General features: G+C 43.4%; 22 pseudogenes; all 22 read right to left on the minus strand.

Annotated features, from left to right (window-relative positions):
• Nucleotides 1–826: 826 nt before the first annotated feature.
• LOC137111893 (5S ribosomal RNA) lies at nt 827–945 on the minus strand (annotated as a pseudogene).
• An 857-nt stretch (nt 946–1,802) lies between these two features.
• LOC137111894 (5S ribosomal RNA) lies at nt 1,803–1,921 on the minus strand (annotated as a pseudogene).
• Nucleotides 1,922–2,778: 857 nt separating this feature from the next.
• On the minus strand, nt 2,779–2,897 carry LOC137111895 (5S ribosomal RNA; annotated as a pseudogene).
• An 857-nt stretch (nt 2,898–3,754) lies between these two features.
• On the minus strand, nt 3,755–3,873 carry LOC137111988 (5S ribosomal RNA; annotated as a pseudogene).
• Nucleotides 3,874–4,730: 857 nt separating this feature from the next.
• Nucleotides 4,731–4,849, minus strand: LOC137111896 (5S ribosomal RNA; annotated as a pseudogene).
• An 857-nt stretch (nt 4,850–5,706) lies between these two features.
• On the minus strand, nt 5,707–5,825 carry LOC137111897 (5S ribosomal RNA; annotated as a pseudogene).
• An 857-nt stretch (nt 5,826–6,682) lies between these two features.
• Nucleotides 6,683–6,801, minus strand: LOC137111651 (5S ribosomal RNA; annotated as a pseudogene).
• Nucleotides 6,802–7,658: 857 nt separating this feature from the next.
• Nucleotides 7,659–7,777, minus strand: LOC137111898 (5S ribosomal RNA; annotated as a pseudogene).
• An 857-nt stretch (nt 7,778–8,634) lies between these two features.
• On the minus strand, nt 8,635–8,753 carry LOC137111899 (5S ribosomal RNA; annotated as a pseudogene).
• Nucleotides 8,754–9,610: 857 nt separating this feature from the next.
• LOC137111652 (5S ribosomal RNA) lies at nt 9,611–9,729 on the minus strand (annotated as a pseudogene).
• An 857-nt stretch (nt 9,730–10,586) lies between these two features.
• On the minus strand, nt 10,587–10,705 carry LOC137112048 (5S ribosomal RNA; annotated as a pseudogene).
• Nucleotides 10,706–11,562: 857 nt separating this feature from the next.
• LOC137111900 (5S ribosomal RNA) lies at nt 11,563–11,681 on the minus strand (annotated as a pseudogene).
• A 251-nt stretch (nt 11,682–11,932) lies between these two features.
• Nucleotides 11,933–12,051, minus strand: LOC137112101 (5S ribosomal RNA; annotated as a pseudogene).
• Nucleotides 12,052–12,908: 857 nt separating this feature from the next.
• Nucleotides 12,909–13,027, minus strand: LOC137112170 (5S ribosomal RNA; annotated as a pseudogene).
• A 251-nt stretch (nt 13,028–13,278) lies between these two features.
• On the minus strand, nt 13,279–13,397 carry LOC137111485 (5S ribosomal RNA; annotated as a pseudogene).
• Nucleotides 13,398–14,254: 857 nt separating this feature from the next.
• LOC137111654 (5S ribosomal RNA) lies at nt 14,255–14,373 on the minus strand (annotated as a pseudogene).
• Nucleotides 14,374–15,230: 857 nt separating this feature from the next.
• LOC137111989 (5S ribosomal RNA) lies at nt 15,231–15,349 on the minus strand (annotated as a pseudogene).
• An 857-nt stretch (nt 15,350–16,206) lies between these two features.
• On the minus strand, nt 16,207–16,325 carry LOC137111901 (5S ribosomal RNA; annotated as a pseudogene).
• An 857-nt stretch (nt 16,326–17,182) lies between these two features.
• LOC137111653 (5S ribosomal RNA) lies at nt 17,183–17,301 on the minus strand (annotated as a pseudogene).
• Nucleotides 17,302–18,158: 857 nt separating this feature from the next.
• LOC137111636 (5S ribosomal RNA) lies at nt 18,159–18,277 on the minus strand (annotated as a pseudogene).
• Nucleotides 18,278–22,689: 4,412 nt separating this feature from the next.
• Nucleotides 22,690–22,808, minus strand: LOC137111551 (5S ribosomal RNA; annotated as a pseudogene).
• An 867-nt stretch (nt 22,809–23,675) lies between these two features.
• Nucleotides 23,676–23,794, minus strand: LOC137111902 (5S ribosomal RNA; annotated as a pseudogene).
• Nucleotides 23,795–24,232: the final 438 nt, after the last annotated feature.

A 24,232-nucleotide genomic window follows, 5' to 3' on the forward strand; every position in this document is an offset into this window, starting at 1 on the left:
CGCTGGAGAAGTAGAATGCATGACACTTGCTAAGAAGAAGATAAATGTGGCAAAGTACAAAGTACTATAACTGTACTGGTCTGTTACGCCCCTGTCTAGGGGGTCAGGGTGCAACATACAAAGATAAATTAGCATGTTCCCTCTCCCATCCCCAAACCAAAATCCAGGATCGAGATGTTCCAACAGAATGATATTTATTTTAAACGAAAGAAAGTGTCAAACAAAACATGACACTACAACTCAGGGCGAACCAAGGCCAACATAATAAACAAAATAAGCCATTTCCCACAGAAAGTGCTAGCTAGCCTGATAGAAATAAACAAACCAAAAGACAGTCGCTAACCCTAACTCCCTAATGTGAAAACAGTCCAAAGAAAATGGCAGTTCACCCCTACAGATTTAATACTATTTACAAAATATACAATTTATAAACAAAACCACGGCACAAAACCTAACAATTCAAAAATGCTAAATAAGGTTTGGAAACCAAAAACAGCAAACAGGTGCTGATGCCAGAAAGAGCCTCGCTAGCTGTTGGGAACCGTACTTTTAAAACTCCAGGAAGTGTAGGATGGACCAATCAGCTTCCTGTACTGCCCCCCAATCCGGCCAATCAGGCAGGGCACCTATAAGAACAAGAAAATAAAAACTACACATATGGCCAGGACCGTAACATGGTCTACTAGTAATGAAGCACGATGGTTGGCAAACCAATAAAGTAGCAAAACAGCAATGAAAGAACAAAATTTGATGAAAATATAGTACAATTTCTATGAATAAATAGGCAGTAACACCAGCTTGTGCTGCCCGTAAACCCAAGCAAAAAAGCTTACAGCACCTGGTATTCCCAGGCGGTCTTCCTACCAAGTACTAACCAGGCCCGGCTCTATTTGGCTGCCGAGATCGGACGAGATCGGGCGCTTAGAGAGCGGTGTGGCCGTAAGCTGCATTTGACATCATCAACAGCTCTTAAAAACGCTGGAGAAGTAGAATGCATGACACTTGCTAAGAAGAAGATAAATGTGGCAAAGTACAAAGTACTATAACTGTACTGGTCTGTTACGCCCCTGTCTAGGGGGTCAGGGTGCAACATACAAAGATAAATTAGCATGTTCCCTCTCCCATCCCCAAACCAAAATCCAGGATCGAGATGTTCCAACAGAATGATATTTATTTTAAACGAAAGAAAGTGTCAAACAAAACATGACACTACAACTCAGGGCGAACCAAGGCCAACATAATAAACAAAATAAGCCATTTCCCACAGAAAGTGCTAGCTAGCCTGATAGAAATAAACAAACCAAAAGACAGTCGCTAACCCTAACTCCCTAATGTGAAAACAGTCCAAAGAAAATGGCAGTTCACCCCTACAGATTTAATACTATTTACAAAATATACAATTTATAAACAAAACCACGGCACAAAACCTAACAATTCAAAAATGCTAAATAAGGTTTGGAAACCAAAAACAGCAAACAGGTGCTGATGCCAGAAAGAGCCTCGCTAGCTGTTGGGAACCGTACTTTTAAAACTCCAGGAAGTGTAGGATGGACCAATCAGCTTCCTGTACTGCCCCCCAATCCGGCCAATCAGGCAGGGCACCTATAAGAACAAGAAAATAAAAACTACACATATGGCCAGGACCGTAACATGGTCTACTAGTAATGAAGCACGATGGTTGGCAAACCAATAAAGTAGCAAAACAGCAATGAAAGAACAAAATTTGATGAAAATATAGTACAATTTCTATGAATAAATAGGCAGTAACACCAGCTTGTGCTGCCCGTAAACCCAAGCAAAAAAGCTTACAGCACCTGGTATTCCCAGGCGGTCTTCCTACCAAGTACTAACCAGGCCCGGCTCTATTTGGCTGCCGAGATCGGACGAGATCGGGCGCTTAGAGAGCGGTGTGGCCGTAAGCTGCATTTGACATCATCAACAGCTCTTAAAAACGCTGGAGAAGTAGAATGCATGACACTTGCTAAGAAGAAGATAAATGTGGCAAAGTACAAAGTACTATAACTGTACTGGTCTGTTACGCCCCTGTCTAGGGGGTCAGGGTGCAACATACAAAGATAAATTAGCATGTTCCCTCTCCCATCCCCAAACCAAAATCCAGGATCGAGATGTTCCAACAGAATGATATTTATTTTAAACGAAAGAAAGTGTCAAACAAAACATGACACTACAACTCAGGGCGAACCAAGGCCAACACAATAAACAAAATAAGCCATTTCCCACAGAAAGTGCTAGCTACCCTGATAGAAATAAACAAACCAAAAGACAGTCGCTAACCCTAACTCCCTAATGTGAAAACAGTCCAAAGAAAATGGCAGTTCACCCCTACAGATTTAATACTATTTACAAAATATACAATTTATAAACAAAACCACGGCACAAAACCTAACAATTCAAAAATGCTAAATAAGGTTTGGAAACCAAGAACAGCAAACAGGTGCTGATGCCAGAAAGAGCCTCGCTAGCTGTTGGGAACCGTACTTTTAAAACTCCAGGAAGTGTAGGATGGACCAATCAGCTTCCTGTACTGCCCCCCAATCCGGCCAATCAGGCAGGGCACCTATAAGAACAAGAAAATAAAAACAACACATATGGCCAGGACCGTAACATGGTCTACTAGTAATGAAGCACGATGGTTGGCAAACCAATAAAGTAGCAAAACAGCAATGAAAGAACAAAATTTGATGAAAATATAGAACAATTTCTATGAATAAATAGGCAGTAACACCAGCTTGTGCTGCCCGTAAACCCAAGCAAAAAAGCTTACAGCACCTGGTATTCCCAGGCGGTCTTCCTACCAAGTACTAACCAGGCCCGGCTCTATTTGGCTGCCGAGATCGGACGAGATCGGGCGCTTAGAGAGCGGTGTGGCCGTAAGCTGCATTTGACATCATCAACAGCTCTTAAAAACGCTAGAGAAGCAGAATGCATGACACTTGCTAAGAAGAAGATAAATGTGGCAAAGTACAAAGTACTATAACTGTACTGGTCTGTTACGCCCTTGTCTAGGGGGTCAGGGTGCAACATACAAAGATAAATTAGCATGTTCCCTCTCCGATCCCCAAACCAAAATCCAGGATCGAGATGTTCCAACAGAATGATATTTATTTTAAACGAAAGAAAGTGTCAAACAAAACATGACACTACAACTCAGGGCGAACCAAGGCCAACATAATAAACAAAATAAGCCATTTCCCACAGAAAGTGCTAGCTAGCCTGATAGAAATAAACAAACCAAAAGACAGTCGCTAACCCTAACTCCCTAATGTGAAAACAGTCCAAAGAAAATGGCAGTTCACCCCTACAGATTTAATACTATTTACAAAATATACAATTTATAAACAAAACCACGGCACAAAACCTAACAATTCAAAAATGCTAAATAAGGTTTGGAAACCAAAAACAGCAAACAGGTGCTGATGCCAGAAAGAGCCTCGCTAGCTGTTGGGAACCGTACTTTTAAAACTCCAGGAAGTGTAGGATGGACCAATCAGCTTCCTGTACTGCCCCCCAATCCGGCCAATCAGGCAGGGCACCTATAAGAACAAGAAAATAAAAACAACACATATGGCCAGGACCGTAACATGGTCTACTAGTAATGAAGCACGATGGTTGGCAAACCAATAAAGTAGCAAAACAGCAATGAAAGAACAAAATTTGATGAAAATATAGAACAATTTCTATGAATAAATAGGCAGTAACACCAGCTTGTGCTGCCCGTAAACCCAAGCAAAAAAGCTTACAGCACCTGGTATTCCCAGGCGGTCTTCCTACCAAGTACTAACCAGGCCCGGCTCTATTTGGCTGCCGAGATCGGACGAGATCGGGCGCTTAGAGAGCGGTTTGGCCGTAAGCTGCATTTGACATCATCAACAGCTCTTAAAAACGCTGGAGATGCAGAATGCATGACACTTGCTAAGAAGAAGATAAATGTGGCAAAGTACAAAGTACTATGACTGTACTGGTCTGTTACGCCCCTGTCTAGGGGGTCAGGGTGCAACATACAAAGATAAATTAGCATGTTCCCTCTCCGATCCCCAAACCAAAATCCAGGATCGAGATGTTCTAACAGAATGATATTTATTTTAAACGAAAGAAAGTGTCAAACAAAATATGACACTACAACTCAGGGCGAACCAAGGCCAACATAATAAACAAAATAAGCCATTTCCCACAGAAAGTGCTAGCTAGCCTGATAGAAATAAACAAACCAAAAGACAGTCGCTAACCCTAACTCCCTAATGTGAAAACAGTCCAAAGAAAATGGCAGTTCACCCCTACAGATTTAATACTATTTACAAAATATACAATTTATAAACAAAACCACGGCACAAAACCTAACAATTCAAAAATGCTAAATAAGGTTTGGAAACCAAGAACAGCAAACAGGTGCTGATGCCAGAAAGAGCCTCGCTAGCTGTTGGGAACCGTACTTTTAAAACTCCAGGAAGTGTAGGATGGACCAATCAGCTTCCTGTACTGCCCCCCAATCCGGCCAATCAGGCAGGGCACCTATAAGAACAAGAAAATAAAAACAACACATATGGCCAGGACCGTAACATGGTCTACTAGTAATGAAGCACGATGGTTGGCAAACCAATAAAGTAGCAAAACAGCAATGAAAGAACAAAATTTGATGAAAATATAGAACAATTTCTATGAATAAATAGGCAGTAACACCAGCTTGTGCTGCCCGTAAACCCAAGCAAAAAAGCTTACAGCACCTGGTATTCCCAGGCGGTCTTCCTACCAAGTACTAACCAGGCCCGGCTCTATTTGGCTGCCGAGATCGGACGAGATCGGGCGCTTAGAGAGCGGTGTGGCCGTAAGCTGCATTTGACATCATCAACAGCTCTTAAAAACGCTGGAGAAGTAGAATGCATGACACTTGCTAAGAAGAAGATAAATGTGGCAAAGTACAAAGTACTATAACTGTACTGGTCTGTTACGCCCCTGTCTAGGGGGTCAGGGTGCAACATACAAAGATAAATTAGCATGTTCCCTCTCCGATCCCCAAACCAAAATCCAGGATCGAGATGTTCCAACAGAATGATATTTATTTTAAACGAAAGAAAGTGTCAAACAAAACATGACACTACAACTCAGGGCGAACCAAGGCCAACACAATAAACAAAATAAGCCATTTCCCACAGAAAGTGCTAGCTAGCCTGATAGAAATAAACAAACCAAAAGACAGTCGCTAACCCTAACTCCCTAATGTGAAAACAGTCCAAAGAAAATGGCAGTTCACCCCTACAGATTTAATACTATTTACAAAATATACAATTTATAAACAAAACCACGGCACAAAACCTAACAATTCAAAAATGCTAAATAAGGTTTGGAAACCAAGAACAGCAAACAGGTGCTGATGCCAGAAAGAGCCTCGCTAGCTGTTGGGAACCGTACTTTTAAAACTCCAGGAAGTGTAGGATGGACCAATCAGCTTCCTGTACTGCCCCCCAATCCGGCCAATCAGGCAGGGCACTTATAAGAACAAGAAAATAAAAACAACACATATGGCCAGGACCGTAACATGGTCTACTAGTAATGAAGCACGATGGTTGGCAAACCAATAAAGTAGCAAAACAGCAATGAAAGAACAAAATTTGATGAAAATATAGAACAATTTCTATGAATAAATAGGCAGTAACACCAGCTTGTGCTGCTCGTAAACCCAAGCAAAAAAGCTTACAGCACCTGGTATTCCCAGGCGGTCTTCCTACCAAGTACTAACCAGGCCCGGCTCTATTTGGCTGCCGAGATCGGACGAGATCGGGCGCTTAGAGAGCGGTGTGGCCGTAAGCTGCATTTGACATCATCAACAGCTCTTAAAAACGCTGGAGAAGTAGAATGCATGACACTTGCTAAGAAGAAGATAAATGTGGCAAAGTACAAAGTACTATAACTGTACTGGTCTGTTACGCCCCTGTCTAGGGGGTCAGGGTGCAACATACAAAGATAAATTAGCATGTTCCCTCTCCGATCCCCAAACCAAAATCCAGGATCGAGATGTTCCAACAGAATGATATTTATTTTAAACGAAAGAAAGTGTCAAACAAAACATGACACTACAACTCAGGGCGAACCAAGGCCAACATAATAAACAAAATAAGCCATTTCCCACAGAAAGTGCTAGCTAGCCTGATAGAAATAAACAAACCAAAAGACAGTCGCTAACCCTAACTCCCTAATGTGAAAACAGTCCAAAGAAAATGGCAGTTCACCCCTACAGATTTAATACTATTTACAAAATATACAATTTATAAACAAAACCACGGCACAAAACCTAACAATTCAAAAATGCTAAATAAGGTTTGGAAACCAAGAACAGCAAACAGGTGCTGCTGCCAGAAAGAGCCTCGCTAGCTGTTGGGAACCGTACTTTTAAAACTCCAGGAAGTGTAGGATGGACCAATCAGCTTCCTGTACTGCCCCCCAATCCGGCCAATCAGGCAGGGCACCTATAAGAACAAGAAAATAAAAACTACACATATGGCCAGGACCGTAACATGGTCTACTAGTAATGAAGCACGATGGTTGGCAAACCAATAAAGTAGCAAAACAGCAATGAAAGAACAAAATTTGATGAAAATATAGTACAATTTCTATGAATAAATAGGCAGTAACACGAGCTTGTGTTGCCCGTAAACCCAAGCAAAGAAGCTTACAGCACGTGGTATTCCCAGGCGGTCTTCCTACCAAGTACTAACAAGGCCCGGCCCTATTTGGCTGCCGAGATCGGACGGGATCGGGCGCTTAGAGAGCAGTTTGGCCGTAAGCTGCATTTGACATCATCAACAGCTCTTAAAAACGCTGGAGATGCAGAATGCATGACACTTGCTAAGAAGAAGATAAATGTGGCAAAGTACAAAGTACTATGACTGTACTGGTCTGTTACGCCCCTGTCTAGGGGGTCAGGGTGCAACATACAAAGATAAATTAGCATGTTCCCTCTCCGATCCCCAAACCAAAATCCAGGATCGAGATGTTCTAACAGAATGATATTTATTTTAAACGAAAGAAAGTGTCAAACAAAATATGACACTACAACTCAGGGCGAACCAAGGCCAACATAATAAACAAAATAAGCCATTTCCCACAGAAAGTGCTAGCTAGCCTGATAGAAATAAACAAACCAAAAGACAGTCGCTAACCCTAACTCCCTAATGTGAAAACAGTCCAAAGAAAATGGCAGTTCACCCCTACAGATTTAATACTATTTACAAAATATACAATTTATAAACAAAACCACGGCACAAAACCTAACAATTCAAAAATGCTAAATAAGGTTTGGAAACCAAGAACAGCAAACAGGTGCTGATGCCAGAAAGAGCCTCGCTAGCTGTTGGGAACCGTACTTTTAAAACTCCAGGAAGTGTAGGATGGACCAATCAGCTTCCTGTACTGCCCCCCAATCCGGCCAATCAGGCAGGGCACCTATAAGAACAAGAAAATAAAAACAACACATATGGCCAGGACCGTAACATGGTCTACTAGTAATGAAGCACGATGGTTGGCAAACCAATAAAGTAGCAAAACAGCAATGAAAGAACAAAATTTGATGAAAATATAGAACAATTTCTATGAATAAATAGGCAGTAACACCAGCTTGTGCTGCCCGTAAACCCAAGCAAAAAAGCTTACAGCACCTGGTATTCCCAGGCGGTCTTCCTACCAAGTACTAACCAGGCCCGGCTCTATTTGGCTGCCGAGATCGGACGAGATCGGGCGCTTAGAGAGCGGTGTGGCCGTAAGCTGCATTTGACATCATCAACAGCTCTTAAAAACGCTGGAGAAGTAGAATGCATGACACTTGCTAAGAAGAAGATAAATGTGGCAAAGTACAAAGTACTATAACTGTACTGGTCTGTTACGCCCCTGTCTAGGGGGTCAGGGTGCAACATACAAAGATAAATTAGCATGTTCCCTCTCCCATCCCCAAACCAAAATCCAGGATCGAGATGTTCCAACAGAATGATATTTATTTTAAACGAAAGAAAGTGTCAAACAAAACATGACACTACAACTCAGGGCGAACCAAGGCCAACACAATAAACAAAATAAGCCATTTCCCACAGAAAGTGCTAGCTAGCCTGATAGAAATAAACAAACCAAAAGACAGTCGCTAACCCTAACTCCCTAATGTGAAAACAGTCCAAAGAAAATGGCAGTTCACCCCTACAGATTTAATACTATTTACAAAATATACAATTTATAAACAAAACCACGGCACAAAACCTAACAATTCAAAAATGCTAAATAAGGTTTGGAAACCAAGAACAGCAAACAGGTGCTGATGCCAGAAAGAGCCTCGCTAGCTGTTGGGAACCGTACTTTTAAAACTCCAGGAAGTGTAGGATGGACCAATCAGCTTCCTGTACTGCCCCCCAATCCGGCCAATCAGGCAGGGCACTTATAAGAACAAGAAAATAAAAACAACACATATGGCCAGGACCGTAACATGGTCTACTAGTAATGAAGCACGATGGTTGGCAAACCAATAAAGTAGCAAAACAGCAATGAAAGAACAAAATTTGATGAAAATATAGTACAATTTCTATGAATAAATAGGCAGTAACACCAGCTTGTGCTGCTCGTAAACCCAAGCAAAAAAGCTTACAGCACCTGGTATTCCCAGGCGGTCTTCCTACCAAGTACTAACCAGGCCCGGCTCTATTTGGCTGCCGAGATCGGACGAGATCGGGCGCTTAGAGAGCGGTGTGGCCGTAAGCTGCATTTGACATCATCAACAGCTCTTAAAAACGCTGGAGAAGTAGAATGCATGACACTTGCTAAGAAGAAGATAAATGTGGCAAAGTACAAAGTACTATAACTGTACTGGTCTGTTACGCCCCTGTCTAGGGGGTCAGGGTGCAACATACAAAGATAAATTAGCATGTTCCCTCTCCGATCCCCAAACCAAAATCCAGGATCGAGATGTTCCAACAGAATGATATTTATTTTAAACGAAAGAAAGTGTCAAACAAAACATGACACTACAACTCAGGGCGAACCAAGGCCAACATAATAAACAAAATAAGCCATTTCCCACAGAAAGTGCTAGCTAGCCTGATAGAAATAAACAAACCAAAAGACAGTCGCTAACCCTAACTCCCTAATGTGAAAACAGTCCAAAGAAAATGGCAGTTCACCCCTACAGATTTAATACTATTTACAAAATATACAATTTATAAACAAAACCACGGCACAAAACCTAACAATTCAAAAATGCTAAATAAGGTTTGGAAACCAAGAACAGCAAACAGGTGCTGCTGCCAGAAAGAGCCTCGCTAGCTGTTGGGAACCGTACTTTTAAAACTCCAGGAAGTGTAGGATGGACCAATCAGCTTCCTGTACTGCCCCCCAATCCGGCCAATCAGGCAGGGCACCTATAAGAACAAGAAAATAAAAACTACACATATGGCCAGGACCGTAACATGGTCTACTAGTAATGAAGCACGATGGTTGGCAAACCAATAAAGTAGCAAAACAGCAATGAAAGAACAAAATTTGATGAAAATATAGTACAATTTCTATGAATAAATAGGCAGTAACACGAGCTTGTGTTGCCCGTAAACCCAAGCAAAGAAGCTTACAGCACGTGGTATTCCCAGGCGGTCTTCCTACCAAGTACTAACAAGGCCCGGCCCTATTTGGCTGCCGAGATCGGACGGGATCGGGCGCTTAGAGAGCAGTTTGGCCGTAAGCTGCATTTGACATCATCAACAGCTCTTAAAAACGCTGGAGAAGCAGAATGCATGACACTTGCTAAGAAGAAGATAAATGTGGCAAAGTACAAAGTACTATAACTGTACTGGTCTGTTACACCCCTGTCTAGGGGGTCAGGGTGCAACATACAAAGATAAATTAGCATGTTCCCTCTCCGATCCCCAAACCAAAATCCAGGATCGAGATGTTCCAACAGAATGATATTTATTTTAAACGAAAGAAAGTGTCAAACAAAACATGACACTACAACTCAGGGCGAACCAAGGCCAACACAATAAACAAAATAAGCCATTTCCCACAGAAAGTGCTAGCTAGCCTGATAGAAATAAACAAACCAAAAGACAGTCGCTAACCCTAACTCCCTAATGTGAAAACAGTCCAAAGAAAATGGCAGTTCACCCCTACAGATTTAATACTATTTACAAAATATACAATTTATAAACAAAACCACGGCACAAAACCTAACAATTCAAAAATGCTAAATAAGGTTTGGAAACCAAGAACAGCAAACAGGTGCTGATGCCAGAAAGAGCCTCGCTAGCTGTTGGGAACCGTACTTTTAAAACTCCAGGAAGTGTAGGATGGACCAATCAGCTTCCTGTACTGCCCCCCAATCCGGCCAATCAGGCAGGGCACCTATAAGAACAAGAAAATAAAAACAACACATATGGCCAGGACCGTAACATGGTCTACTAGTAATGAAGCACGATGGTTGGCAAACCAATAAAGTAGCAAAACAGCAATGAAAGAACAAAATTTGATGAAAATATAGAACAATTTCTATGAATAAATAGGCAGTAACACCAGCTTGTGCTGCCCGTAAACCCAAGCAAAAAAGCTTACAGCACCTGGTATTCCCAGGCGGTCTTCCTACCAAGTACTAACCAGGCCCGGCCCTATTTGGCTGCCGAGATCGGACGAGATCGGGCGCTTAGAGAGCGGTGTGGCCGTAAGCTGCATTTGACATCATCAACAGCTCTTAAAAACGCTAGAGAAGCAGAATGCATGACACTTGCTAAGAAGAAGATAAATGTGGCAAAGTACAAAGTACTATAACTGTACTGGTCTGTTACGCCCTTGTCTAGGGGGTCAGGGTGCAACATACAAAGATAAATTAGCATGTTCCCTCTCCGATCCCCAAACCAAAATCCAGGATCGAGATGTTCCAACAGAATGATATTTATTTTAAACGAAAGAAAGTGTCAAACAAAACATGACACTACAACTCAGGGCGAACCAAGGCCAACATAATAAACAAAATAAGCCATTTCCCACAGAAAGTGCTAGCTAGCCTGATAGAAATAAACAAACCAAAAGACAGTCGCTAACCCTAACTCCCTAATGTGAAAACAGTCCAAAGAAAATGGCAGTTCACCCCTACAGATTTAATACTATTTACAAAATATACAATTTATAAACAAAACCACGGCACAAAACCTAACAATTCAAAAATGCTAAATAAGGTTTGGAAACCAAGAACAGCAAACAGGTGCTGATGCCAGAAAGAGCCTCGCTAGCTGTTGGGAACGGTACCTTTAAAACTCCAGGAAGTGTAGGATGGACCAATCAGCTTCCTGTACTGCCCTCCAATCCGGCCAATCAGGCAGGGCACCTATAAGAACAAGAAAATAAAAACAACACATATGGCCAGGACCGTAACATGGTCTACTAGTAATGAAGCACGATGGTTGGCAAACCAATAAAGTAGCAAAACAGCAATGAAAGAACAAAATTTGATGAAAATATAGAACAATTTCTATGAATAAATAGGCAGTAACACCAGCTTGTGCTGCCCGTAAACCCAAGCAAAAAAGCTTACAGCACCTGGTATTCCCAGGCGGTCTTCCTACCAAGTACTAACCAGGCCCGGCTCTATTTGGCTGCCGAGATCGGACGAGATCGGGCGCTTAGAGAGCGGTGTGGCCGTAAGCTGCATTTGACATCATCAACAGCTCTTAAAAACGCTGGAGAAGCAGAATGCATGACACTTGCTAAGAAGAAGATAAATGTGGCAAAGTACTAAAACGGTACTGGTCTAGTAGTAAAGAAGCACGATGGTTGACAAACCAATAAAGTAGCAAAACAGCAATGAAAGAACAAAATTTCATGAAAATATAGAACAATTTCTATGAATAAATCGGCAGTAACACCAGGCTGTGCTGCCCGTAAACCCAAGCAAAAAAGCTTACAGCACCTGGTATTCCTAGGCGGTCTTCCTACCAAGTACTAACCAGGCCCGGCTCTATTTGGCTGCCGAGATCGGACGAGATCGGGCGCTTAGAGAGCGGTGTGGCCGTAAGCTGCATTTGACATCATCAACAGCTCTTAAAAACGCTGGAGAAGCAGAATGCATGACACTTGCTAAGATGAAGATAAATGTGGCAAAGTACAAAGTACTATAACTGTACTGGTCTGTTACGCCCCTGTCTAGGGGGTCAGGGTGCAACATACAAAGATAAATTAGCATGTTCCCTCTCCGATCCCCAAACCAAAATCCAGGATCGAGATGTTCCAACAGAATGATATTTATTTTAAACGAAAGAAAGTGTCAAACAAAACATGACACTACAACTCAGGGCGAACCAAGGCCAACATAATAAACAAAATAAGCCATTTCCCACAGAAAGTGCTAGCTAGCCTGATAGAAATAAACAAACCAAAAGACAGTCGCTAACCCTAACTCCCTAATGTGAAAACAGTCCAAAGAAAATGGCAGTTCACCCCTACAGATTTAATACTATTTACAAAATATACAATTTATAAACAAAACCACGGCACAAAACCTAACAATTCAAAAATGCTAAATAAGGTTTGGAAACCAAGAACAGCAAACAGGTGCTGATGCCAGAAAGAGCCTCGCTAGCTGTTGGGAACCGTACTTTTAAAACTCCAGGAAGTGTAGGATGGACCAATCAGCTTCCTGTACTGCCCTCCAATCCGGCCAATCAGGCAGGGCACCTATAAGAACAAGAAAATAAAAACAACACATATGGCCAGGACCGTAACATGGTCTACTAGTAATGAAGCACGATGGTTGGCAAACCAATAAAGTAGCAAAACAGCAATGAAAGAACAAAATTTGATGAAAATATAGAACAATTTCTATGAATAAATAGGCAGTAACACCAGCTTGTGCTGCCCGTAAACCCAAGCAAAAAAGCTTACAGCACCTGGTATTCCCAGGCGGTCTTCCTACCAAGTACTAACCAGGCCCGGCTCTATTTGGCTGCCGAGATCGGACAAGATCGGGCGCTTAGAGAGCGGTGTGGCCGTAAGCTGCATTTGACATCATCAACAGCTCTTAAAAACGCTGGAGAAGCAGAATGCATGACACTTGCTAAGAAGAAGATAAATGTGGCAAAGTACTAAAACGGTACTGGTCTAGTAGTAAAGAAGCACGATGGTTGACAAACCAATAAAGTAGCAAAACAGCAATGAAAGAACAAAAATTCATGAAAATATAGAACAATTTCTATGAATAAATCGGCAGTAACACCAGGCTGTGCTGCCCGTAAACCCAAGCAAAAAAGCTTACAGCACATGGTATTCCTAGGCGGTCTTCCTACCAAGTACTAACCAGGCCCGGCTCTATTTGGCTGCCGAGATCGGACGAGATCGGGCGCTTAGAGAGCGGTGTGGCCGTAAGCTGCATTTGACATCATCAACAGCTCTTAAAAACGCTGGAGAAGCAGAATGCATGACACTTGCTAAGAAGAAGATAAATGTGGCAAAGTACAAAGTACTATAACTGTACTGGTCTGTTACGCCCCTGTCTAGGGGGTCAGGGTGCAACATACAAAGATAAATTAGCATGTTCCCTCTCCGATCCCCAAACCAAAATCCAGGATCGAGATGTTCCAACAGAATGATATTTATTTTAAACGAAAGAAAGTGTCAAACAAAACATGACACTACAACTCAGGGCGAACCAAGGCCAACATAATAAACAAAATAAGCCATTTCCCACAGAAAGTGCTAGCTAGCCTGATAGAAATAAACAAACCAAAAGACAGTCGCTAACCCTAACTCCCTAATGTGAAAACAGTCCAAAGAAAATGGCAGTCCACCCCTACAGATTTAATACTATTTACAAAATATACAATTTATAAACAAAACCACGGCACAAAACCTAACAATTCAAAAATGCTAAATAAGGTTTGGAAACCAAGAACAGCAAACAGGTGCTGATGCCAGAAAGAGCCTCGCTAGCTGTTGGGAACCGTACTTTTAAAACTCCAGGAAGTGTAGGATGGACCAATCAGCTTCCTGTACTGCCCCCCAATCCGGCCAATCAGGCAGGGCACTTATAAGAACAAGAAAATAAAAACAACACATATGGCCAGGACCGTAACATGGTCTACTAGTAATGAAGCACGATGGTTGGCAAACCAATAAAGTAGCAAAACAGCAATGAAAGAACAAAATTTGATGAAAATATAGAACAATTTCTATGAATAAATAGGCAGTAACACCAGCTTGTGCTGCCCGTAAACCCAAGCAAAGAAGCTTACAGCACGTGGTATTCCCAGGCGGTCTTCCTACCAAGTACTAACAAGGCCCGGCCCTATTTGGCTGCCGAAATCGGACGGGATCGGGCGCTTAGAGAGCGGTGTGGCCGTAAGCTGCATTTGACATCATCAACAGCTCTTAAAAACGCTAGAGAAGCAGAATGCATGACACTTGCTAAGAAGAAGATAAATGTGGCAAAGTACAAAGTACTATAACTGTACTGGTCTGTTACGCCCCTGTCTAGGGGGTCAGGGTGAAACATACAAAGATAAATTAGCATGTTCCCTCTCCGATCCCCAAACCAAAATCCAGGATCGAGATGTTCCAACAGAATGATATTTATTTTAAACGAAAGAAAGTGTCAAACAAAACATGACACTACAACTCAGGGCGAACCAAGGCCAACATAATAAACAAAATAAGCCATTTCCCACAGAAAGTGCTAGCTAGCCTGATAGAAATAAACAATCCAAAAGACAGTCGCTAACCCTAACTCCCTAATGTGAAAACAGTCCAAAGAAAATGGCAGTTCACCCCTACAGATTTAATACTATTTACAAAATATACAATTTATAAACAAAACCACGGCACAAAACCTAACAATTCAAAAATGCTAAATAAGGTTTAGAAAGCAAGAACAGCAAACAGGTGCTGCTGCCAGAAAGAGCCTCGCTAGCTGTTGGGAACCGTACTTTTAAAACTCCAGGAAGTGTAGGATGGACCAATCAGCTTCCTGTACTTCCCCCAAATCCGGCCAATCAGGCAGGGCACCTATAAGAACAACAAAATAAAAACAACACATATGGCCAGGACCATAACATGGTCTACTAGTTATGAAGCACGATGGTTGACAAACCAATAAAGTAGCAAAACAGCAATGAAAGAACAAAATTTGATGAAAATATAGAACAATTTCTATGAATAAATAGGCAGTAACACCAGCTTGTGCTGCCCGTAAACCCAAGCAAAAAAGCTTACAGCACCTGGTATTCCCAGGCGGTCTTCCTACCAAGTACTAACCAGGCCCGGCTCTATTTGGCTGCCGAGATCGGACGAGATCGGGCGCTTAGAGAGCGGTTTGGCCGTAAGCTCCATTTGACATCATCAACAGCTCTTAAAAACGCTGGAGAAGCAGAATGCATGACACTTGCTAAGATGGAGATAAATGTGGCAAAGTACAAAGTACTATAACTGTACTGGTCTGTTACGCCCCTGTCTAGGGGGTCAGGGTGCAACATACAAAGATAAATTAGCATGTTCCCTCTCCGATCCCCAAACCAAAATCCAGGATCGAGATGTTCCAACAGAATGATATTTATTTTAAACGAAAGAAAGTGTCAAACAAAACATGACACTACAACTCAGGGCGAACCAAGGCCAACATAATAAACAAAATAAGCCATTTCCCACAGAAAGTGCTAGCTAGCCTGATAGAAATAAACAAACCAAAAGACAGTCGCTAACCCTAACTCCCTAATGTGAAAACAGTCCAAAGAAAATGGCAGTTCACCCCTACAGATTTAATACTATTTACAAAATATACAATTTATAAACAAAACCACGGCACAAAACCTAACAATTCAAAAATGCTAAATAAGGTTTGGAAACCAAGAACAGCAAACAGGTGCTGATGCCAGAAAGAGCCTCGCTAGCTGTTGGGAACCGTACTTTTAAAACTCCAGGAAGTGTAGGATGGACCAATCAGCTTCCTGTACTGCCCCCCAATCCGGCCAATCAGGCAGGGCACCTATAAGAACAACAAAATAAAAACAACACATATGGCCAGGACCGGAACATGGTCTACTAGTAATGAAGCACGATGGTTGACAAACCAATAAAGTAGCAAAACAGCAATGAAAGAACAAAATTTGATGAAAATATAGAACAATTTCTATGAATAAATAGGCAGTAAAACCAGCTTGTGCTGCCCGTAAACCCAAGCAAAAAAGCTTACAGCACCTGGTATTCCCAGGCGGTCTTCCTACCAAGTACTAACCAGGCCCGGCTCTATTTGGCTGCCGAGATCGGACGAGATCGGGCGCTTAGAGAGCGGTGTGGCCGTAAGCTGCATTTGACATCATCAACAGCTCTTAAAAACGCTGGAGAAGCAGAATGCATGACACTTGCTAAGAAGAAGATAAATGTGGCAAAGTACAAAGTACTATAACTGTACTGGTCTGTTACGCCCCTGTCTAGGGGGTCAGGGTGCAACATACAAAGATAAATTAGCATGTTCCCTCTCCGATCCCCAAACCAAAATCCAGGATCGAGATGTTCCAACAGAATGATATTTATTTTAAACGAAAGAAAGTGTCAAACAAAACATGACACTACAACTCAGGGCGAACCAAGGCCAACATAATAAACAAAATAAGCCATTTCCCACAGAAAGTGCTAGCTAGCCTGATAGAAATAAACAAACCAAAAGACAGTCGCTAACCCTAACTCCCTAATGTGAAAACAGTCCAAAGAAAATGGCAGTTCACCCCTACAGATTTAATACTATTTACAAAATATACAATTTATAAACAAAACCACGGCACAAAACCTAACAATTCAAAAATGCTAAATAAGGTTTGGAAACCAAGAACAGCAAACAGGTGCTGATGCCAGAAAGAGCCTCGCTAGCTGTTGGGAACGGTACTTTTAAAACTCCAGGAAGTGTAGGATGGACCAATCAGCTTCCTGTACTGCCCCCCAATCCGGCCAATCAGGCAGGGCACCTATAAGAACAAGAAAATAAAAACAACACATATGGCCAGGACCGTAACATGGTCTACTAGTAATGAAGCACGATGGTTGGCAAACCAATAAAGTAGCAAAACAGCAATGAAAGAACAAAATTTGATGAAAATATAGAACAATTTCTATGAATAAATAGGCAGTAACACCAGCTTGTGCTGCCCGTAAACCCAAGCAAAGAAGCTTACAGCACGTGATATTCCCAGGCGGTTTTCCTACCAAGTACTAACAAGGCCCGGCCCTATTTGGCTGCCGAGATCAGATGGGATCGGGCGCTTAGAGAGCGGTGTGGCCGTAAGCTGCATTTGACATCATCAACAGCTCTTAAAAACGCTGGAGAAGCAGAATGCATGACACTTGCTAAGAAGAAGATAAATGTGGCAAAGTACAAAGTACTATAACTGTACTGGTCTGTTACGCCCCTGTCTAGGGGGTCAGGGTGCAACATACAAAGATAAATTAGCATGTTCCCTCTCCGATCCCCAAACCATAATCCAGGATCGAGATGTTCCAACAGAATGATATTTATTTTAAACGAAAGAAAGTGTCAAACAAAACATGACACTACAACTCAGGGCGAACCAAGGCCAACATAATAAACAAAATAAGCCATTTCCCACAGAAAGTGCTAGCTAGCCTGATAGAAATAAACAAACCAAAAGACAGTCGCTAACCCTAACTCCCTAATGTGAAAACAGTCCAAAGAAAATGGCAGTTCACCCCTACAGATTTAATACTATTTACAAAATATACAATTTATAAACAAAACCACGGCACAAAACCTAACAATTCAAAAATGCTAAATAAGGTTTGGAAACCAAGAACAGCAAACAGGTGCTGATGCCAGAAAGAGCCTCGCTAGCTGTTGGGAACCGTACTTTTAAAACTCCAGGAAGTGTAGGATGGACCAATCAGCTTCCTGTACTGCCCCCCAATCCGGCCAATCAGGCAGGGCACCTATAAGAACAAGAAAATAAAAACAACAAATATGGCCAGGACCGTAACATGGTCTACTAGTAATGAAGCACGATGGTTGGCAAACCAATAAAGTAGCAAAACAGCAATGAAAGAACAACATTTGATGAAAATATAGAACAATTTCTATGAATAAATAGGCAGTAACACCAGCTTGTGCTGCCCGTAAACCCAAGCAAAGAAGCTTACAGCACGTGGTATTCCCAGGCGGTCTTCCTACCAAGTACTAACAAGGCCCGGCCCTATTTGGCTGCCGAGATCGGACGGGATCGGGCGCTTAGAGAGCAGTGTGGCCGTAAGCTGCATTTGACATCATCAACAGCTCTTAAAAACGCTGGAGAAGCAGAATGCATGACACTTGCTAAGAAGAAGATAAATGTGGCAAAGTACAAAGTACTATAACTGTACTGGTCTGTTACGCCCCTGTCTAGGCTGTGGAACAAGATGGCGGCGCGGCAGTAGCTCGCAGCGGCCTCTCCGGATCCAACAAATGGTGTTTTTGCCGTATTTAGCCAGACCCTTTACAGTACATGGACACCACAGTCAGCTGTGTTCATGTTTACGACCGCCAGACATTGCTGCGGCACAGGGTTCATACATACAATAATCTGCACGAGGAAGTAATTGGTAACCTTCGCGACCTCGGCTTGCTACGACCCCAGCGACAAATACCAGGCCCCCAGCCCTCGGTGTCACCTGACGCCGGTGGCCAGGTGAGGGGACGTCGGAAGCGCTGCTCGAGGAAGCGGAAGCGCGGCAAGCGGGCGGGTGTCCGTGCTAGGCTAAATGCTAACCCTAGCCGGCCGGCTCTACCGTCCATTCTCCTCTCCAACGTCTGCTCCCTGGACAATAAACTAGACTAAATCCGACTCCAGCGGACCACGCGGCGAGAATTCAGAGACTGCTGCATCTTTGTTTTCACGGAGACGTGGCTCAGTGACAGAGTTCCGGAAGCCGCCATCCAGCTAGACGGGCTAACCGTGTTTCGCGCCGACAGAAACGCTGCTCTGTGCGGTAAGACTCGCGGTGGTGGCGTGTGTGTTTACATCAACACGGAGTGGTGCAAGAACTCTGTGCTTGTCTCACGTTTCTGCTCATCGCTAGTGGAGTTTGTGACTGTTAGATGCAGACCGTTCTATTTACCACGGGAATTCACCACTGTTTTCATTGTCGGAGTGTACATTCCCCCCAGCGCTAATGCTAAGGAGGCACTGTGTGAACTCTACGGTGCTATTAGCGACCTGCAGAACGCTCACCCCGACGGACTGTTTATTATTGCCGGAGATTTCAACCATGCGAATCTCAGGACTGTGCTCCCTAAACTTCATCAGCATGTGGACTTTGCAACGAGAGGAGGGAACACGCTGGATCTTGTTTACACAAACATCCCCGGCGCGTATCGTGCGGAGCCCCGCCCCCATCTCGGCTACTCAGACCACATCTCGGTTATGCTAATTCCAGCATACAGACCGCTCGTCAGACGCTCTAAACCGGTTCTGAAACAGGTGAAAACCTGGCCAGCAGGAGCTACTTCTGCTCTTCAAGACTGTTTTGAGTGCACTGACTGGGACATGTTTAGGGAGGCCGCAACCAACGGCGATTCCATCAACTTGGAGGAATACACGTCAACAGTAACCAGCTACATCAGCAAGTGCGTTGACGATGTGACCATCTCCAAGACCATCACTACACGCTCCAACAGGAAGCCGTGGATAAATGCCAATGTGTGGGCGCTGCTGAAACAAAGAGACGCTGCCTTCAGAACAGGGGACAAGACGGCCTTGAGAACAGCAAGGGCCAAACTGTCCCGTGCCATTAGAGAGGCAAAGCGCGCACACTCAAAGAAAATCCACGACCACTTCGAAGACAGCGGAGACACCCGGCGCATGTGGCAGGGCATCCATGCGATCACGAACTACAAGACAACTTCACCTGATTGTGACCGCGACGCCTCCCTCCCAGATGCGCTGAACCACTTCTACGCCCGGTTTGAGGCACAGAACAACGTGAAGGCGAGGAAGTCCACTCCACCTCCCAGTGACCAGGTGCTCTGTCTAACCACAGCTGAAGTGAGGAAAACTCTATGCAGAGTTAACCCACGGAAGTCTGCTGGACCAGACAACATTCCTGGCAGAGTGCTCAGGGAGTGCGCAGAACAGCTAGCGGATGTCTTCACAGACATCTTCAACATCTCCCTGAGCAGCAACGTTGTTCCTACGTGCCTCAAGGCAACGACCATCGTGCCTGTGCCTAAGAAGTCTACTGTCTCCTGCCTCAATGACTACCGTCCCGTCGCGCTCACACCCATCGTGATGAAGTGCTTCGAGAGGCTCGTCATGAGGCACATTAAGACCCAACTCCCAACCTCCCTGGACCCCATGCAGTTTGCGTATCGTCCAAATCGTTCCACGGACGATGCCATCTCCACGACCCTCCATCTGGCCCTCACCCACCTGGACAGTAAGGACTCATACGTACGAATGCTGTTCATTGACTTCAGCTCAGCATTCAACACAATCATCCCTCAGCACCTGACTGAGAAATTGAGCATACTGGGCCTGAACACCTCCCTCTGCAACTGGATTCTGGACTTCCTGACTGGGAGACCCCAGTCAGTCCGGATCGGGAACAACATCTCCAGCACCACCACACTGAGCACTGGAGCCCCTCAGGGCTGTGTGCTCAGCCCTCTGCTGTTCACTCTGCTGACGCACGACTGTGTAGCAATGCACAGCTCAAACCACATAGTCAAGTTTGCTGATGACACGACCGTGGTGGGTTTAATCAGCAAGAACGACGAGTCAGCCTACAGAGAGGAGGTGCAACGATTAACAGCCTGGTGTGGAGCAAACAACCTGTCTCTGAACGTTGACAAAACTAAAGAGATGGTTGTGGACTTCAGGAGAGCACAGGGTGACCATTCTCCATTGATCATCGATGGATCCTCAGTGGAGATAGTCAAGAGCACCAAATTCCTTGGTGTTCATCTGGCGGACAACCTCACCTGGTCAGTCAACACCAGCTCCATCACCAAGAAGGCCCAGCAGCGTCTCTACTTCCTGAGAAGGCTGAGGAAAGCCCATCTCCCTCCCCCCATCCTGACCATGTTCTACAGAGGGACCATTGAGAGCATCCTGAGCAGCTGCATCACTGCCTGGTTTGGGAACTGCACCGTCGCGGATCGCAAGACCCTACAGAGGATAGTGAGGACAGCTGAGAAGATCATCGGAGTCTCTCTGCCCTCTATCATGCACATTTACACCACACGCTGCATCCGCAAAGCCAACAGCATTGTGGACGACCGCACACACCCATCACACACACTCTTCACACTCCTGCCATCAGGAAAGAGGTTCCGAAGCATTCGAGCCACCACATCCAGACTATGCAACAGTTTTTTCCCACAAGCCATCAGGCTCCTCAACACACAGAACTGAAATAGAACTTAAACACACTGCAAACCGAACTCAGCACATTCTCATCACTCACTACTCATCTCATTCCACCACCACTTATTTATTATTTATTTACTTTTATCATTCTACATTTACTGCACTACACTGTTTACCTGCTGTTTTTTTTTGCACATTCCAATGCAATTGCACATTTTTTACATGCTGGACATTTAAATGCACTATACCGTTTACATGCTGCTATTTTTTTTAACACCCCTAGCACACTTAACTGAACTGTACTGTACTGTAAAATAGTATACAGTAGGTTTACTGGTCGGCACTGTCTTGGGTCTTGTGTCTTGTGTCCTGTCCTGTGTTACTTGTGTTGTCTGTCTACACTGTACGTCTGTACTGTTTTTTCGTCTGCACTGTTTGCACTTGGTTGCACTCGATGCACTTTATTATAACTTGTGTTGTTTGTAGCACCTTGGTTCTTGGAGGAACGTTATCTCGTTTCAACTGTGTACTGTGAACAACTGTGTATAGTAGAAATGATAATAAAAGCCACTTGACTTGACTAGGGGGTCAGGGTGCAACATACAAAGATAAATTAGCATGTTCCCTCTCCGATCCCCAAACCAAAATCCAGGATCGAGATGTTCCAACAGAATGATATTTATTTTAAACGAAAGAAAGTGTCAAACAAAACATGACACTACAACTCAGGGCGAACCAAGGCCAACATAATAAACAAAATAAGCCATTTCCCACAGAAAGTGCTAGCTAGCCTGATAGAAATAAACAAACCAAAAGACAGTCGCTAACCCTAACTCCCTAATGTGAAAACAAGAGAAAACAATCAAAAGAAAATGGCAGTCCACCCCTACAGATTTAATACTATTTACAAAATATACAATTTATAAACAAAACCACGGCACAAAACCTAACAATTCAAAAATGCTAAATAAGGTTTGGAAACCAAGAACAGCAAACAGGTGCTGATGCCAGAAAGAGCCTCGCTAGCTGTTGGGAACCGTACTTTTAAAACTCCAGGAAGTGTAGGATGGACCAATCAGCTTCCTGTACTGCCCCCCAATCCGGCCAATCAGGCAGGGCACTTATAAGAACAAGAAAATAAAAACAACACATATGGCCAGGACCGTAACATGGTCTACTAGTAATGAAGCACGATGGTTGGCAAACCAATAAAGTAGCAAAACAGCAATGAAAGAACAAAATTTGATGAAAATATAGAACAATTTCTATGAATAAATAGGCAGTAACACCAGCTTGTGCTGCCCGTAAACCCAAGCAAAGAAGCTTACAGCACGTGGTATTCCCAGGCGGTCTTCCTACCAAGTACTAACAAGGCCCGGCCCTATTTGGCTGCCGAGATCGGACGGGATCGGGCGCTTAGAGAGCGGTGTGGCCGTAAGCTGCATTTGACATCATCAACAGCTCTTAAAAACGCTAGAGAAGCAGAATGCATGACACTTGCTAAGAAGAAGATAAATGTGGCAAAGTACAAAGTACTATAACTGTACTGGTCTGTTACGCCCCTGTCTAGGGGGTCAGGGTGAAACATACAAAGATAAATTAGCATGTTCCCTCTCCGATCCCCAAACCAAAATCCAGGATCGAGATGTTCCAACAGAATGATATTTATTTTAAACGAAAGAAAGTGTCAAACAAAACATGACACTACAACTCAGGGCGAACCAAGGCCAACATAATAAACAAAATAAGCCATTTCCCACAGAAAGTGCTAGCTAGCCTGATAGAAATAAACAAACCAAAAGACAGTCGCTAACCCTAACTCCCTAATGTGAAAACAAGAGAAAACAATCAAAAGAAAATGGCAGTCCACCCCTACAGATTTAATACTATTTACAAAATATACAATTTATAAAAAAAACCACGGCACAAAACCTAACAATTCAAAAATGCTAAATAAGGTTTGGAAACCAAGAACAGCAAACAGGTGCTGATGCCAGAAAGAGCCTCGCTAGCTGTTGGGAACCGTACTTTTAAAACTCCAGGAAGTGTAGGATGGACCAATCAGCTTCCTGTACTGCCCCCCAATCCGGCCAATCAGGCAGGGCACCTATAAGAACAAGAAAATAAAAACAACACATATGGCCAGGACCGTAACATGGTCTACTAGTAATGAAGCACGATGGTTGGCAAACCAATAAAGTAGCAAAACAGCAATGAAAGAACAAAATTTGATGAAAATATAGAACAATTTCTATGAATAAATAGGCAGTAACACCAGCTTGTGCTGCCCGTAAACCCAAGCAAAAAAGCTTACAGCACCTGGTATTCCCAGGCGGTCTTCCTACCAAGTACTAACCAGGCCCGGCTCTATTTGGCTGCCGAGATCGGACGAGATCGGGCGCTTAGAGAGCGGTGTGGCCGTAAGCTGCATTTGACATCATCAACAGCTCTTAAAAACGCTAGAGAAGCAGAATGCATGACACTTGCTAAGAAGAAGATAAATGTGGCAAAGTACAAAGTACTATAACTGTACTGGTCTGTTACGCCCTTGTCTAGGGGGTCAGGGTGCAACATACAAAGATAAATTAGCATGTTCCCTCTCCGATCCCCAAACCAAAATCCAGGATCGAGATGTTCCAACAGAATGATATTTATTTTAAACGAAAGAAAGTGTCAAACAAAACATGACACTACAACTCAGGGCGAACCAAGGCCAACATAATAAACAAAATAAGCCATTTCCCACAGAAAGTGCTAGCTAGCCTGATAGAAATAAACAAACCAAAAGACAGTCGCTAACCCTAACTCCCTAATGTGAAAACAGTCCAAAGAAAATTGCAGTTCACCCCTACAGATTTAATACT

Source organism: Channa argus, unplaced genomic scaffold, assembly GCF_033026475.1.
Source record: "Channa argus isolate prfri unplaced genomic scaffold, Channa argus male v1.0 Contig011, whole genome shotgun sequence".
Lineage (NCBI taxonomy): Eukaryota > Metazoa > Chordata > Actinopteri > Anabantiformes > Channidae > Channa > Channa argus.